Raw genomic sequence first — 6,000 nt, 5'->3', positions numbered from 1 at the left:
TATTGTTTTCATTGATCTATTGGCTTCTGATGGTTGAAATTAGAAGTAGATTCTTATCATGTGCTTTAGTACATTGCATGAGCTTGTGAATCTACATGATTTTCTACACAACATGCCGAAGCAATTGGAAATGATAAAGACAAGGATGAGAAGGAATTAGAAGAAGAGGAGCTGCATGATGAGGGTCACCAGGATCCTCCAAAAGAGTAAAACATAGAATCAGAAAAGATAGAGACAGACCCCATTGTCACAGAAAAAAGGAAGGCAGAGGGTGAAGTTACCTCAAAGAGCAAGAAGAAGTAGAAGGCCAATAAGACAAAGGGTGTCACGCCAATGGTCCTTACTAAAGGGGACTTAGATTAAATTGGAGACATGATACAAGAAGCAACAAAAGAATCTTGGAGCAGGTTAGAATATCACTACGACGCACTTCTGACCGATGTCGAAGAGAGGATCACAAAATTGAAGATACTGGTGCAGACGGGTAGACAACTGGCGCAGATAGAGGAAAGGGTTGGAGTAGAAAGGAAGATAGAGCCTACACTTGTAGCAAGGATAACACAGATACCTGTAGGAGCCCTATAGTTTGACTCTGCTGAATTACAACATCAGGCTAAGGAATGGAAGCATGTCAATACGAACATCGTAGCAGTGGCATTGCAAATATTACACAATCTGCACTTGGAAATTATAGAAGAGCTAAGGTTGCATGAACAACACACCTCGCAGCTAAATATTCAAGTAGAAAAAGAGAGAGTTGTTCTTTAGTAGAGGCTCGAGCAGATGATCCAAGAAAGGGATCAAGAAGCACAGCAACACCAGAATATCAAGGAGGTAGTGGAAGCAATGCGAAAAGAAATTCCGAACCTTGATGTTCAAGAAGAAGAGTCGGTGGAGGGCAAGGTCGCGAAGCTCAACCTTGCTGTGAAAGGTTATAAGGAGAAATTTTCCATAATGCAATTGAAATATGAAATGCAGATCAGTGAGATGAAAATGAAGCCACAGCCAAACACATCATAGGATATGTAAGAGATCAAAGGGAGACTGACCTAAAGGCTTCAATGGTCAACATCTTCGCAACAATGGTAGAATATGGAAATCTTTTAGATGAGAGTTTAGAGATTTGGACTTCCCTATAGGAAGATCCAAATGTATAAAACCGCAGGAAGACATTAAGCAGAGGCAATATAAGTTGGAAGAGATTCGACCAACTGTGAAGACTTTACCAATCTTGCATAATCTCACCAAGATCAATGAGGGAAACACCCTCCATATAAAGATAGAAGAATTGAAGAAGGAATAACAGGTTTTGGTGGGGAGAACTCAACCATGGCAAGATGAGGCTCTTCAGCTATCCCAGATAGTAGATGAGAACCTTAAAGAGCTTCAACAAAGGGAGATAGTGATGGTGTATAAAGCTACAAAACATGTCACAAAAGCTCTATTAGAGGAGGTGTGCGTCGAAGGAAAGGTCGCAATTTTTTGCAATAGTTCAATAGTGCATACAACAACATAAAAATCAGAGGCAAAGAAGCTGAGTGACTTGGGACAAGTCCCATGTGAGTGTTGGGGGCTTGTTGGGCGCTGTTAGTGTCGGTATCTTCATCCCTCCGTCAATGATCAAATTCTCTTGTTGCATTGCATTTTAGGTGTCTCGCTCGGTTAGCTGCATTCCATTAGGAGCATGGATCATCTAGGTTAGTGGCTTATTATACATTTTCCCTCATGTCCTTTACCTGCTAGCCCATTTTCATTCATCTAGATCATCTACAGTCATTTTGTGTCTTTAAATCCGCAAAAGTTATTTTTAGGGTTTTAGGTCTCATTAGGTCTAGGTTTTCATCAAATAGGTCTTCAAAATGTCCAATAACAGCCAACATGCACTTGAGGAGATTGAATAAAGTTCCAGTACCAAGAAATTTCATAATCAATTGCTCATAAATGTATTTTTAGGAAAAAAACAGAGTATTTTAGGCTTTTATTGTATAAATTCATCTATTTTCAGTTCTCTTGTATGTAAATCACTTCAGTGGCAACCCTGGTCACCGCGCCAAGCTTCAGTAGCTCCATCCCTGCAAGGCAAACAAAAATCAACTCATTCAGTTCATCAAAAGGCTCAAATAAAGCAAACTACTCAAAAAACAGAGGTGAAAAGCAAAGTCACATGGAAAACATTATAAAAATGGGTTTTATGAATCAAAAATTAAAAGGCTCTTGTATATAAACCATTTTTACAATTCAAAAGCTCATTGGCATTCCAAGAAGAAAGATTGAGCAAGTAGAAAGCCGTGTTGGAAAAATCGCAGCAAAGCATTTAGTTTTGGAGGCACGACACACTGGGTGAGTGGAGTGGCACATACAATAGGCACGGCGCATAGGGCCTACCTCCTTAGTGTTAATTTGTACTGGCGCAATGCACACAGGAGGCGTGGCATATTGGGTTTGAGGCACGACGCATAGAGCTGCCGAGCCTGATTCTCTCAAAAACTCCCTCAAATTGCCAAAATCGCTCAAAACTACTAGTGTGCAAGTAAGTTAAGCCCTCTTTCTTGCTAGTAAAGGAGTTTTTCTTGAAAATTTATGGTGGTCGTGTGAAGAAAATCAAACCCTATTTCCTTGAAATTTCTCAAACACCATTGCCTAGGGTTTGCACTGTCATTTCGCTGCCAAGTTTATTCTACCACTCCCTCTTTTTTTCATTCCTCCATTCATTTTCTCAGCTTATCCACCCATTCCCTAACTCCCATATTCAATCATCCCTATTCCCAAATCCCATTTTCCCAAATCTTAATTACAAATCCCCAAACCCTAATTGTTGTCCCTAAAAATCCCATATTGCTCCCTAATCCCCTATTTCCCACAAAACCCTGTCATAATAGTCACAAAACCCCTCATATCCTCCCCATCCATAGTCCCTCACATATTCTTACCCTTGGTGGCAGAAAACATCAAAATCACCATAAATATCTTCATACTCATCAAGAAAACTCACACATTAGCAAGCATGGAATCTGATCCTTCATATGACCGAGAAGAAGAGACAAATAGTGACTCTCCTATAGAAGTGCATGCACCAAGGAGACCTCACTGGGGTGGCAGACATATAAGAGAGGAGCCTACTTCACTTGCTGAGCTGCAGGCCTGCCGTCTTGCTATCACATGTTTCCAACACCAATCCTCTTATCAGTTCTGTGAAATGGTTGCTAGAGTCCATTATCATCATGAGTTAGCTCGGTTATTTGTGCTTCACCTACATAATGGCCAAACTTCTCTAGCTGGTGTGACATTTACCTTGACACCGGAGTCTATTTCTGTAGCAACCGACATTCCTAATGTCGGAGAGTAGTGGAATAAAAGGCAGTAGATTGACAGGGAACACTATGAACCATACATCAAGCCCGGTTATTTAAGACAACTCAGAAAACATCAAAATCACCATAAATCTCTTCATACTCATCAAGAAAACTCACACATTAGCAAGCATGGTGTTACACTAAAAAATGTCACCATGACTATTTGCAGTTAGTATGGCTCCATCCACTGTCATACTATCCTCCTTGGCAAGTCTCATGCCTCTGCTCTTCATGTCAAACTTCAAGAAAGAGAGAAAAGTCATTTAAAGTCAATTATCTCTGGTACGCAGTTTCTCTTAGCCTTACCTGCGTGTACGCAACCCAAGTTCACAATACCTGCGTATTTGTATGCTCTGTATGTAAAGCAATGGGTGCGTACTCCTGTAAAGGTCAAAAGGCGCAAGTTTCACTCCAAAAAGGTTACTTGTGGTCATTTCTAGAGTCTTCTAGAAGCTTGTTTGACGTGTATGAAGCGCCTCCAGATGGTTCATGTATCCCTACCAAAGAGGAACTTATCTCATCAAGAGGGGAGCTATCCCATCCAAAGAGGGGCTTATCCCATTGATGGTGGACCTGAATAAATTCCTCTAGAGCACTATAAATACAGGCATTGGGCCAAAGGGAGGGGAGGTTGAAAGCTGAACATTCCTAAGGGTAGATGCTGCTGGAATTAGGACTTCCTTGTAGAAGCTTGTGAGGAGAGATTACCATCTTTGCTTGTTTCCATTGGGAGGTGGGTGAGCTGATCAGAGTAAGGGAGAACTCTTGTGGACCCTGGGAGGAACTTGCACAACACCAAGGCTCAGGTTGTAATGGTTCCTTTTGTTACCTTTTAATACAAATTAGTCCATTCTTCTCAACAATTTGTTATTTATGAGTTGTTTCATATACTCCTTGGTCTATATGTTAAATATGTTTTATTTTATGTGATATTCAGGTGCTATTTAATCATTTGATTGTTAGTGAATGCAGGTTTCGAAGGGAAGGAGGAGCTCATCCGGATCAACGAAGCTGGACTACTACAACAGCGTTGGATTACAGGTAGGATCTAAACACTTGATTTCTCATATTGTAAAAGCATATTTAGGGAAGGATTGCTCTTATTTGTCTTGTTTGTCATTAGAAAGTCTTAGGCTTCTAGGAAGGTTGGTTGTGTCCACACTGACGACTCTTTCCGTGTGACAAAATGGCGACTCCACTGGGGAATCCATTAATGTGAATGTTTTTTCCTTTGTATGAACTTTTGGTCTGAGAAAAGTTATTTGTTTTCTGGTTTTTGTCTATCTAACTGTGTGTTTGGGTGGGCTAGCTTAGGGTTAAATTAGATTTTAGTTTTTCTTTGTTTTTCTAGAAGTACGCAGCCTCTGAGTTGAGCACAGTGCGTACCTGTACGCACTGTCGCTTTGTGCACAGAGCGTACCCGCACCTGTGCAAACAGGTCGCCTGCGTACCCCTGTCAAAACTAAGAAAATTTCATTTTCCTTCTTTTTTACCTTTTACTTTTTGGTTTTAATTTGTTTTTACTGCCCAGATCCACTGGTTACCTGCCATAAATCTTCACCTAAGCTTGTTTCATTGGCATCCCTGCTTTAAGCTTTCATCAATTGGGTGTTTTGAGTCTCTTTTTTGAGAAATTCTTGATTTGATTTCCTTTGGTCATTACTTGGAGGTTTGTCTCAGTCTTTTCACAATTTTGCATCTTTTTGCTTTTGTTTTTGCAAAAAAAATTCCCCCTCATTCACCGGGGGGGGGGCTAAATTGTGTATGAGTGTTAATCGCCTTTGAGTGTTTTTATTTTTTGATCTTTGGAACTCTCGCCTAATTTTCTCGACTTGCACTTGATTGGTTCTTAGATTACATTAGAATCATCTTGTGTTTGAGAATTCTCTTGCATAGATCACATTTGCATAATTAGAATTCTCATTTTCAGAATATGAATGAAAAACGTGCATAGATTACATTTGCATACTTTTCAAGTGAATTGTGCATAGATTACAATTGCATAGTTTACATTCTGAAAAATCAATCGTAGATTTAGATCAACTTTCTTTGATTTGAATTTACAAAAAAAATAAAAATAAAAAATGGTTTGGAATTGATTTGCATTAGTTTTTCTTGATAAAATTAGTGCCTTAGAGAATTTGTTATATTTTCTTTTAGTGATCAATTTTTTGCATTGTTGGAAGTGAATGGAAACTCTCTCCTTACTTTAGTTAGGATTCATCGAATTGAAAAGATTACATTATCATATTCGATTGCATTCAGTTGAGTCGGGTCATAACACCATTGGTTTCGTATCCATTTACCCATTTGAGTAATAACAGCCTTAATAACACAGCGCTTAATTAAAATTCATCTAGCAATTTTTACATTTCTAGGGCTCTGATACACCAACATAGCTTAGGCTAGTGTCTTGGAGTAGGAGAGTAATTAACTCTCCAAGACAGCAAAACCAAACAAGTAGCTCATCTTGTGGTAGGATAAATCCAACTGTTACATTTATGCTCTGGGAAAGCTCCTCTTAAAGGAGAAGCACGAGACCGTGTCCAAACCAGTGAGGGGATCAATCCTCCTTCATTGGGAAAGACGCCAGATACGCACGTACTACAAACGGTAAACCTCTGGATTATTGTCGAGGAGCCTGGGG

The sequence above is a fragment of the Pinus tabuliformis genome, chromosome 7, assembly GCF_031772625.1.
Source record: "Pinus tabuliformis cultivar Carrire ecotype Pingquan chromosome 7, CPIR1, whole genome shotgun sequence".
Classification (NCBI taxonomy): domain Eukaryota; kingdom Viridiplantae; phylum Streptophyta; class Pinopsida; order Pinales; family Pinaceae; genus Pinus; species Pinus tabuliformis.
Note: the sequence above shows the minus strand (reverse complement) of the source record.